A 12,649-nucleotide genomic window follows, 5' to 3' on the forward strand; every position below is an offset into this window, starting at 1 on the left:
AGAAGGCTGTGGGCTACGTAGACAGTGGGAAGATTAAGAAAGTATTTTGAAAGGAATAGTAAAATATAACACAGAATCGTGGCCAGGTCAGTGCTGCACATCTAGTTAATGTAGCAAAAGAGAGACAAGGTAGCCACGGGGCCATGCCCCCACAGTCACTGTGCTGCAGAATGACCGAAATCTTAGCCTCCAGCCTCTGCCAGGTCTCACAGCAGCCTGGCCACATGGGGCAGCATCATGGAGCCTGGGCTACAGGACAAGCATCTCTGGTTCAGATCCTGGCTCAGCCACTTGCCAGCCAGTTACTTGGCCTCCCCGAGCCTCAGTTTTCTCATCTATGAAAGGGAATCTTATAATAGAACCAATCTCAGAGGGTTGTTGTAAAGTTTAATGAACCTGGAATGAACCAAGCCCAGTGCTGGGCACATGGGGAACCCTCGGCAAATGTTGGCTACTTTTGTCATTATTCCAAGTTAAAGAAGGTGACAGTGTTCTCTGTGTTTGCCACGTGAGTGCTAAGAATTGTGTGACTTATAAGTGCCCCCTGGTTGAGAGCCTTGGTTGCCCACCCAATACCCAGTCTCCCCCTCTTCCTTAGTATTTGACCCTTCATTTTATTCACTATAGCAGTGTGCCTAGATTAAACACACACACACACACACACACACACACACACCTCTTTCTCCTAGCTTCCCTTGCAGCTACAGGTCATCATGTTCTGGCCAATGAGATGTAAATACTGGGTGTACCTCTATGAAATCTTTTAAGTGAGCTGATTCAGAAAGCACATGCTGCTTTGCCCTTTCTAATCTTTCTCCTTCTTTCTGCCTGAAATGTCGATGTGATGGCTGCAGCTTCAGCAGCCTGGTTGAACCACGTGGTGATCTAAGGATGGCAGCCTTGAACTAAGGCTGAATGGAGAGAGAAGGAACAGGAGGATAGGTGATGCCTGGGTCGCAGTTACGATGATAGAGCAGCGTAAGAGTCTTAAGCTGTCTGTCTCTTAACTCTCATTACGTGATAAGCACATACATCTACACTGTTTCAGTCCTGTGTCTATGATACTGACCACTAATTATGCAAAATAATGATATATTTCCCTGTGACTGAAAAATGGGATTAGAGACTGGAGCTGGCTGGACTGATGCTAGAATCCTTGGGTAGACAACTGGTTTCTTCCATGCCCTGGCCTCTCTCTTTTTCTCTCCCCTGCTAGTACATCCCTGCAGTGGGCCAAATGGTGGACCCCAAAAATACATATCCATGTCCTAATCTCTGGAACCTGTGCATGTTACCTTATTTGGAAAAAGAGGTCTTTGCAGATGTAATTAAGTGAAGGATCTTAAGATGAGGAGATCATCCTGGATTATCTGAATATCTGGTCCTAAGTCTAGTGACAAGTGTCCTTGTAAAAGACACAGAGGAGAAGACAGAAGAGGAGGTGATGTGACCACAGAGGCAGAAATTGAGGTGGTACAGGCCACAGGCCAAGGAAAGCAGACAGCCACCAGAAGCTGGAAGAGGCAAAGAATAGACTGTCCCCTACAGCTCACAGACGGAGTGTGGCCCAGCTGGCACCTTGATTTGGGGCTTCTTTGTTTCTCTCCAGAGCTGTGAGGGAATACATTTCCGTTGTTTTAAGCCATCCGATTCAGGGTCATTTGTTACGGCAGCCACAGGAAACTAATACACACTCATAGGCACACTGCACCCAGGCTTGTGTCGTGCAGGCTGGGAGCCTTGAACCCTTTGCAGCTCTTCCGTGAATTCTTCTTGAACCAGATGGGCCAGGCTGCTCTCCCTTCCTCGGGGAGAAGGAAGCAGGCCTACAACCCTGACATTCCGTGCATGCCCCCTGTACACATTCTGCAAACAGCTGTATTACAGTGGCAGCTGCAACCCTGCCGTACACAGAGGAGTAAAACCATTTGTGGCCATCTGGAGGACACAGCCTACTCCTCTTTGCTCTGAAATGTCTCTGAGTTTAGAAATCTAAACACATATTCCAGTTTGTCAAACTTCCTGAAGGACTGGGATATATTACATGGTTGCATAATACAGCTCAGTGACTGCACTGCCTGCGCCTCCGTCCACCCCCACGCTGGGACCGAGGTTAGGAGAGGAAGTAGGCTGGAGAGGATGGGGCCAGAGGATGGGAAACAGAAGGGCAGAGAAGCATGGGTAAGCATGTACAAGAAGCAGGAACCTTCCAACAGGGACTTATGGTTACCAAGGGGGAAAGGGGAGGGTGCAGGGATGGATTAGGAGTTTGGAATTAGCAGATACAAGCTACTATATATAAAATAAACAAGGTCCTACTGTATAGCACAGGGAACTATATTCAGTAGCTTGTAATAACCTATAATGAAAAAGAATATGTGTATGTATGTATAACACAGTCACTATGCTGTACACCAGAAACTAATACAACATTGTAAGTCAACTATACTTCAACAGTGACAACAGCAAAGAACCTTCCAAGGGGCTGTGGAAGGAAAACTCCCCTCACTCTCTTTGTCAGAACTGGAAAGCAACGCAGAGGGGTGGTGATGCATAGATGTCAGTCACAGATTTGAGTCCAGGTTCTTCCTCTAACCTACTGTGTATCCTGGACCAATTAGATCTACGGGAATTATCCATAAACTGGGGCTAGTGACTACATCTTCCTCTTAGAGTATTGGTGTGGATTTAGGGGGATAAATGCATGAAAAGTGCTTTGGGCAGTACCTTGGGGGAGGTAAGTATGTATTAACAGAAACACATAGTGTTTCCTTGCCAACAGAATCCATGATCATCAAGGCACTTCTCCCAGTCAAAGAAGTCTGTCAACAGTGTATCCATTTCATGGGGACAAGTTGTTCAGTCTCAATGTTCAGGGACTTCTCTTTGTATCTTTTTTGCTTGCTTGTTTTTAAACAAAGCTGGCCCAAGCCTCATACCACAAAATTCCTCCATCTCTCACTCATGCCTATGATTCCACTGCTAAGGATTTTATTCCTCTGGAATCCAGAGGGGTCAGCAAACTGTTAAGGGCCAGAGAGTAAATATTCTAGGTTTTGTAGGCTACATGTGGTTTCTGTCACATAGTCTTCTCTTTTTATTTTTAACATGAGACGACTATCTATAGAGGCTGGATTTGGCCCAAGGACCATGGTTTGCCAAAACTTGCCAGATGAGTGTATAAAGGCTCACAGTTTTGCTGATTAGATTACCCATCTGCATAAAGGAGGCTTTGGGAGGTATCTCAGAGAGAAAGAGTTTTTCTATCTTCTCTCCCTTTGTCGGGAGAGGAGGAGATGGTAGTGGTGGCCACCAAGGGAAAGGACCCATTGCAGAGATTAATGGCTGAAAGACATAAAGCAGACCTGGAAGACGGAGTCAAATCCCAGCAGTGACTGATTCTGCCCAAGGCCAGTCTGTTTCAGAGTTTGCAGCCACTAGTGAAGAACAGGTGAGAACCAGACTGACATCTGTGCTTTAGTATGCCTTTCATCCCACTATCCAGAAATGCTGTCATTTCTCAGCAATCCGACCTAGCACAATGCTCAGAAGTTAAAATGCCAAAACCTGATTTCGTACATAATTCACTCCTGTTGATAGGTTCTCATCCCATAATTTTCATTCCAAGCAACAGGAGGCAGGGCTACAGTTTTAACTCTGACAACAACAAAGAAACCCCTTGGATGATAGAATGAGATCACAGATGTGAACCCCAGGGCTGGGAGACTCCCATCTGCACTTGATAGAAAAGTGGCTTGTGAAGATTCTGGCCTCTAGGCCAGATTCTAATGGATGTGACTTCACAGAGAAGAAAAGATGAAGGCTGAAGATGAATTCAGTTCAGCCTGGAAAGAATGTAGACTACTCTCTGATCAAAAGAGAAAGTGGGCTAGATCAAGTCTTTCTTTATCCAGATTGCCCCCCAAAAATTGTAAACACACTCAACAAAATTTGGAATGACAATTCTCAATGGTTTTTGCCGAGGTATAAATCTCAGAGGGTCTTTGTTTCCCACTAAAACCTTATTCTTTGCCTCAGTTTCTACATACCCAATGTGTTAGTGATGGGTCTCTGGAGAAGCAGAACCAGTAGGCTACACACACACACACACACACACACACACACATATATTTCACATGATACACATATATATCCTACTGGTTTTTTAATATATATGTATGTGTGTGTGTGTGTGTGTATGTATATGTCTCAGAACAGAACCAATAGGAGATATATATATATACACACACACATATATGTCTCAGATGATACATAAATATCCTATTCTGTTTCATATATATATATGGTTCTGTTTTATATAGATATAGATATAGATATAGATAAGATATAGATATAGATATAGACACTTAGGAGAGAGACGGAGAGACTTTAAGGAATCGTCTTAACACAATTGTGGGGGCTGGCAAGTCTGAAGTCTGTAAGGCAGGCTACAGGCTAGAAACCCAGGGAAGAGTTGTTGCTGCAGATTAAGTCCAAAGGCAGTCTGCAGGCAGACTCTTCTTGGGGAACTTCAGCCATTCTCTCTTAAGGCCTTCACCTGATGGGATGAGGCCCATCCACATTATGGAGGATAATCTGCTTTACTCAAAGCCTACTGATTTAAATGTTAATCTCATCTAAAAAAATACATTCACAGCAACATCTAGATTGGTGTTTTACTGAAGCTGGATAACATGGCCTAGCCAAGTTGAACACAAAAAATTAACCATCATTCCCATCAACCTACTGTTTTTTTTTGGACTCCCCACATTAGCTGCAGGTTTGGGACAATCGAATTGTGACTGTGTTGCCCTTTATTTGGGATTGTAAGAGGGAACGACAATAGATTATCCCCAAATGGCAAATTCTATGATACAAAATTGAAAGAACAATAGCTTAAAAGGAAGAGTTTCTTTTTCTCCTGTATCACAAAATCCAGTGATGCTATGAGATCCATATTCATCCTACTTTTTGCTTTGCTATCTTAAATATACTGGGGTTCCCCCTCATCCTTATTGTTTTCTTCATACTCATAGTTTCACGTTAGCTGCAGTAGCTCCAGATATCACAACATTCAAGACATAGAAAAAACAGAGTGAGAAGTAGGTGACTTTTCCCTTTTATTAGGAAAGCAAAGCTTTCCCAGAACCTTCCCAGCAGTCTTCATTTGCTTCACTGAAGAGACCTGGCTCACAGCCCCCTTGAGCTGAAAGGGAGGCTGTAAAAGCAGGTACTTCCTAGGGCTAGGCACCTGGCTGCTCCAAACAGAACAAGGGTTCTGTTAGCAAGAAAAAAGGAGATGTGAACTGTTGAATGAGTAACTTAGAGTGTCTGGCACAAGGACAGTTTATAATTATTTTTATCTGGATTTAAGAAGTGTGTTTTTAGTTAGTCATTTAGTCATTCATTCAATAAAAACTTAACATCTTCTATATGATAGGTTTGTGATACAATGTTGAGTACAGCAGTATACTTGCTCTTAAGAAAATTAAATCTATAGTGGTTCCAAGACTAAGCCACTTACTATGAGAGAGATGTATAGAAGAGGGATATCCACATCATTCTTCAGGAAGAAGTGTGTGGAAAGCTGAGACAGTTTCAAAGAGGAAGTGATGGTAGAACAAAGTCTTAAAAGATGACTAACAGTTGGCCTTGGGGATGAGGAGGCAAAGGTGGAGAAAAAGCAAAAGCCTTAGGTGTGCAAGCAGGTTATGTGAATCAGTCAGGGTCTCTGCTGGAGAACAGACACCTCTCTAAGTACTTACAATAGAGGGAATTTAAAGCAGGGGATTGACTATATGGTAGAGAGAGATGCTCAGAGTTAAACATGGGGATGGTGAGGCAATGCAGAAATTGGCATGTGCAGGAAGCCACCATCACTTTTGCAAGAGGGAGAAAGAAGGGTTCAGAAGCTGAAACAACAGTGGGTCTGCTTGATAAGAGCCGGAATTATAGAAGAGACATACTTACTGCTGCAGGAGCCACCGAGGCAGCAAGGAGAGAAATACCCTGGTTCCTTCTTCTTCCTATCCTCCATTATTTCACCAGTGCCTCTTGCTGGCCTAACCCAACCAGCTGGGCCATCCAAAACAATGCAGCCTGCAAGGGTCAGCATGGTGAGGTTGGATTCAGGACAGACAGACCCAGGACCCGTGATGCGCCTTCGGGGGAACTGTATCACTAATGTGCAAAATTGATAGCCAACATTTATAAGCTTTTACTAAATGCCAGGAAGTATGCCAAGTGTTTTATATGCATGAACCTATTTACTTAGTATGGGTTAGGTTAGGTTAGTTACATAAAGATGAATGAAAGAAGATGATGTTGCAATATGGAATTAAAAGCAAGGCTCACACCAAAAAGAGCTTACTTATATCATCAAGGGTTTTGGACTTAGTCCTAAAGGCACTGGAGAGTCAATGAAAGCTTAGAAGCAGAGGAGTTATATGATTCGACTTGTATTTCTGAAAGGTCATTCCATGACTGTGCTTGAAATTCTGAGCATTGCTAATTCACCACAGTAAATAATGGAGATATGACTAAAGAGACTTAGGAGTGTGGCCAGCTTCTCTTCCCATTTTCTCTGTTCCTCTGCTTGGAGCAGACAGTGTCACTTCTGAACACTTGTGTCATCTGTTGACATACTGGGATCTTCGTTTACTTTAGCTTAGCAATACTGGAGCAGTAGACTTTTAAAAAGCAAAATATTTATTACCAACCTATACAATAGTTATGATAGTTAATGCATTAATATATTACTTCATTAGCACACTTTCGGAGGAATGTACATCCTAGCAATGTTTTGGAGATCGTTTTGGTTTATCTGGTAGTCCCTTAAAGCATACATGGTACTTATGATTTGGTTTTCAGTGTTATTTGTCATTGGGTGTGGAGGTGGCAGCTGGAGACAGAACCTCAGATTAACTTGAAGTGTTGACACAGTGTTATCACAGAGCCAAGACTTATGGCCCTAGAAGAGACATTTAGAGATTCTTTCTTCCAAAAACCTTCTTACAATGAGAAAAGTGACCCCACGCAGATAAAGCCACTAGCCCAAGGATTTGAAAGTGGCTAGTGGAGGTAGGGCTACAACCAAGACTCCAGGGTCACCTCCTTTTACACGTGGCTTTACCGCCAAGGTGTCTAGAGCTAATAAGAAGTTGCCACTTTTAGAAATATTGTTACGATGATGAAAATCTCATCCCACACAAACTTAAGCATAAAAGAGAGTTTATTGGCTCAGGAAGCAGTTTAGGGGAGATTCCAGTTTCAGGCATGGGTCAGTCTAGGGACTTACTGTAGGAGTCAGGACTCAGCCGCTTTCTATTTCTTGAATCTGCTTTCCTCCAAGTAGGTTTCTTTCAGACCGGCTCCTCCCATAGTAGGACAAGGAGGAGACCAAAGTTCAGGCTCACAACCTGTCAGCATCCCTAGTGAGAAGAACTTACCTCTTTCCTAATAATATCAAGAAAAGTCTAGGAATCGAATCTTAATGGTCTAGCTTTGGTCGTGTGCCCATCCTTGAACCAATCACCGTAGCCAAGGGGAATGAAATGCTCTGATTGGCTAGGTCCAACTCCTATCTCTGTAGTGTCAGAAGGTGGTCTTAGTACCTCCATCCTCAAATTATAGATTTGGAGAAGGAGGGCAGTAAGATTCCTTGAAGAAAATCAAAGTTTCATCAACCCAAGAAGAGAGAGTGGGTGCTGGGCAGGCACAAAACTAAGATGTATTCTAGACACTGAGACGTGCGTTGAATAACAGAGTGGATTTCTAGATAACATTGGTGAGGTTTTCCTGTTGGCTATTACCCTGTTGTAGGAAATAATCCCCTTTGGACAAAATGAATTTCTCCTGTGCAAAAGCACATGTACCCCTATGGAATTCAGAGAAGCCAATTGTTTCTGTGGTTCTGAGTCTTTGGAAAGATGGTGATCCTGAGCAGAGGGCTTCGCCAGCCCACCCACCCCCACTCCCGTGGACTGATCACCTTCGCATCCTCCGGACGTCTACGGGAAATGCTCCCTTAACAAAGAGGCTCCTGCCTCAGCTCTGCTTTAGAGGCAGTCACTCCAACTAGTTTAATAAACTGCATATTTAACAGGGAAGTTGAGGGTGCCTGCTCGGAACTTCCCCCCAGAGAAACAGGGTTCCAAATGAATGCGAGCATTCAAATGAAGAAGCAGCATGCCTTTCAGCATCATTGTGTATTGAGGGGGATTTACTGGACTTTTCATGCTCTGTGATAAATGAGCAGAAGCAAACCAACTCTAGTAAGCAAAAATATATAGGATTTTATTCCACTGTAACTTAAGTCTCACTGCTTCTATTCACTGCCTCTGCTCTTTTTGTTCAAAAATGCATAAAGAATAGCCATGGAGGTTTGATGAAGCATTGTCTAAAAGCCACTATCAGAGAGCAGAGATGAACGGAAAATTTTGTAAGCATGATTCTAAGGCAGAAACCTTTTTTTTTATCTGAAAAAAATTTTTTTTATTATATGGCAAAAATCTTAAAGAAATATATAACTTGTATTAAAAGCTGATGAAGAATATCTTTTACAATTAAGGGGCTCTTATGAAGAAAAAGAGGAATACTGTACTGTAATAGAAAAAAATGGAGTAAGGGCATGAATACTAAGTTAATATAAAGAAAATGAATGGACAGTACATATATGAAAAATAATTGATCTCACAGGTAATTAAAGAGTGCAAAGTAAAACAACAGTGAGACACCACTTGTACATGATCTGATTAGCAGAAGAAAAGATCGACACTACTCAGATTTAGCCATGGTAGGATAGATGGGGTGAAGACTGATAAAACAGGAGTGGAGGGTGAGTGCTGGGAAGGTTGCAGTTTGGAAACAGCCATTCTAAGAAGCCCCACAATATGCACAGCTTTGACTCAACACCTCTAGGAATTTATCCTAAGGAAATAAGGAATTTGCACAAAGATTTAGCTATCGGTTGTTCAGAATAATAAAATACTGGGAACAAGCAGGCTGTCCAAAACAGGGGAATTAAACATACTATGACTTACTCATTGTATGTATTGTTAAGTGGGAGAAACAAGTAAAATATTAAAAAAAAAAAAGTTAGTGTTACCTCCCATTTGGTTTTGACTGAGGAATGTTGAACTGCCTCAGTTAACAGGGACGGGTCTGTAAGGATGCCCCTCCCTGCTGGGTGAGGTACAGCTGCTTCTGCCTCCTTTCTGGGCGGTCCCTGCAAATCTCTCAGGAAGACAGAACTGAAAGACCCATCTGCTTTGTTCAGAGACGCTTCAGATTTCATGGCCAGTGTCTGTGCCCGGCTCCCCTGGGTTTGGAAGAGCCCCCAAAACAGTGATCATCAAGCTTGGCCACCACAAGGGGCTTTAGATCTTTATGCCTCGAAAGTGATTCCGTGGCTTAGTGGAGGCTGGCTCCGGATGCCCACATGAAAGAGGAAAAGGGGCTTTTCACAGACAGTAAGGCCAATCTTCCTTTTATTTCAGAAATATAGTGTTTCTTGAATTCCCCCCTGCGGTTGCACACAGATATTTGTCAGTTTTTAAGAGAGAAAAGCAAAAATGAAAGGAAAGACACAGGGAATTCAAGTCAGCTCAATTGGTCTCTAGATCCTATCTTGTGTATGTTTTAAGTCTGCAGCTTCATATCTCCTTCTGGATTCTAAAACCCCTTGATAAGATTCCCTTTTGGTATCTCTGTGCTTTTCAGGGAAAGAGGCTCAGAGCTGGTCAGAGCCTTTCATCTCTGATAAAGCCATGTGTTTATTTAGATTCAGTCATATTGAATCCGTTTCAACAATTACATACTACACCCCCTGTCCCCTGAACAATTGATGCTCCCTTTGACCCTCCCCTTAGGCTGATTCCTGGACTTCCAAGGAATTTAAGAGATGTGAATTAGCGCTCTGAGATGAAATAACACACAGACATATTTCTAAGGTCCAGGAGTATACAGAACTGACATTATTTCCAATGCTGCTGTCCTGCCCAGCTCCTCAGTCTAACCTCAGCTCATCTCATTTGGTTTTGTTTCACTTTTGAATGTAGCCCCTTCATTGTTCTGATCATGCCTCATCTGGATGGAATTGCAGGGTATCCTCTCCCACCTGATGGATAATTTCCTGCACTGAGCGTTGCAAGGCAATCTGGTGAACACTCCTTCCTCCTGCCCAGCCAAAACGTTTCATAATTCTTTAGTCCTTCACAGGGGATCCAACTCAGAAGCTGCAGTGACTCAGATGAGCATGAATGTTTCCTTTGGTCTTATCTTTTTTTTTTTCTTTTAGTTTAGTTTCTGAGTATATGTCTTGACCTTTGTCTGGGACTATTGGGTCTTATGGGTTGAATTCTGCTTCAGAAATCAGGGAACTGTGTTTTCATGACCATTCACTTCACTCATGTCTTTATAAGTGACTCCAAAAAGGTCACGGAGAGTCAATATACTTTCTTTCCCATCTGTTTATAATAAGACCTCAGAGAGCCCCATCGGGCTGGACGAGCCTAGTTTATGGAGTGTTTAGAAATTCCTGAAGGACACTCGTGCCCCCAAAGCCTTTTTCCTAGTTAGCAGACCTGGAGCTGAGAAAGCAGATAGTCTACATAATGGGGTAATTAGGTCCTCTTATAGCTCTAAAAGTCAGTTTTGTAATGGAGTTGTCACCCCGCTCCCAGCTTCTCTGCCTAGGTTCCTCATATGGATAATGCCCCTAATGATAAATAGTGTTTTCCCTTCCCTTAGAAAAAAATGGACACATTTTAGAGGAAGGGAAAAGAGACATCCAAACTCTAGGAATTTCTAAGGGTGACATATCTTCTTTTTCATGATTGTGGCGATGGTTTCAAAACTTACCAAAGTTGACACTCGAAATGGGTTCAGCTTATTATATGTCAGTTACGCCTCCATAGAGCTGTTAAAGCAAGAACGCTGTATCCAACCTTCCCCACTTCCAATGCTGAGTTTTTTGCACTGCCTTGCATTGTTACCAAGAAATAGGTGTTTAAGTTGAAAACACAAAAACAAAAAAACAAAAACAAAAACAAAACTCCATAAGGAAATAATGTAGGCTCAGGCAAAACTTTCTGAAGTGTCACATTTTGCCCAACTCTTTTGCCCACTTTCAGAATCTAAGAGAATTTAAAATAAGATTCTGTTTCTGGGAAAAGAGATTTAAAAATAACTTGCCATCAGAAAGAAGGCAAAGTGATCAAGTTCCACCAAAAATTACTGAAGACAAAGCTACATACAGGAGACAGCTGAGAATCCACTCTCAAACAGCCTTTCACGTTTTTAGCCTCAGCGCAGGCACCACTTAATTGTTATCATATGGTTAACTTCTCACCGGCTCTCTCAGCCTGTGACTTAGACAGTCTTTATCACTCATTTTTAAGGCTAACATCTTCAACAAGCCTCCACGGATTGGAACAGGAAGCAGGAAAAGAGAAGAGTCAACGATCACTTAAAGGGTGAGAAATTGCCTATTCTCTTTCACGAGCAAAAATATAGTAATTTTGCTAATTTACATTAAAGCTGTTTGTAGATGGGGAACAGACCAAAGGGGCTCTTGTAGTGACTGCATATTCGAGAGTAACGCTGGATTCCTTTCACCTGAAAGGAGTCAACAGCAGGGCTCTGCTCTCACCCGGGTCTTGGTTCTCTTGCTCTGTGGTCGCCCACGAGCGAGCGGGGCTGGGGGTTGTAAAGCAAGGGCATTGCCCACCCGATGATGGCCAGGCTGCTTTGTTTGCAGTATGCTGGTGCTCTATACCTGCTATTCTTACCTAAACCTGACACTTTGAAATGCCATTTGCATTTTACAGAGAAGCAATCTGAAGCAGAGAGATGGGGGCAGCTGCCCAAGGTCACGTAATCCTAATACTGATGTGAATACTAACACTAAAAACAGCAAACACCTGGATAGCATTTAATGAGCCAGGCAGGGACTATACCAGTTGCTTCACAGGTATTAACACGTTTGTCCTCCCGCTGACCCTGTGAGGTATGGAGTGCTGTTATTCCCACTAAAGACAGAAAAAAAAAAGAATGGACCTCATCCAAAGTCACACATTTGATAAGCAATAGCATCTGTGCTTCACTGAACACAACTGTGTGTCTTTCTGGTGTATTGTGCAGCCAGGAGATGTCTGTGTGCGTAGGTACGTGACTTTTTGGTGTGTGTCATTGGGACAGTAGGTTCTGAAACATAATAAAGTTATTCTTTCTATTTCTAACCCAAATCCCCTTTTTAGTCCAAATGATTAAAGTTAGATTGGAGTTGACCCTGGCTGTGGTTCCTGCTTGGCCAGGGTCACAGAATGGCCCATGTGACACTAGCCAGTTTCCACATACGGCTCCCGACCCGCTGTGGGGAACCACGCCCCTTCCCTCCCCAGGAGGTTCTAGAAGGGCCTGCAATCACAGCACTCACCCGCTGACCACGGAAGGGAGCATGGGTTCTGTACCTGGCCAATCATACCTCTCCGTGGCCACAGGAACGGACCCAGCATAGGCATTTGGCCAAACAAGAACCAGTCAGGGTCCTTCCCTGGATTGTATATTTATGTGATCAGAGAGAAGACCTCTCTGTTTCCTCTGGAAAATTCCCGTCAGGAATGATTATGCTTGAAGCTGTATGAGGCCA

General features: G+C 43.1%; 1 long non-coding RNA gene across 1 annotated transcript in view; it reads left to right on the forward strand.

Annotated features, from left to right (window-relative positions):
* LOC140700293 (uncharacterized) overlaps window positions 1-12,649 on the forward strand; it is a 57,505-nt gene that overhangs the window by 12,502 nt on the left and 32,354 nt on the right. The window contains exon 3 of the long non-coding RNA XR_012078683.1: window positions 11,400-11,474. This is a non-coding gene — a long non-coding RNA (uncharacterized lncRNA). The remainder of the gene's footprint in view (window positions 1-11,399; window positions 11,475-12,649) is intronic.

This window comes from Vicugna pacos, chromosome 2 (genome assembly GCF_048564905.1).
Source record: "Vicugna pacos chromosome 2, VicPac4, whole genome shotgun sequence".
NCBI lineage: Eukaryota > Metazoa > Chordata > Mammalia > Artiodactyla > Camelidae > Vicugna > Vicugna pacos.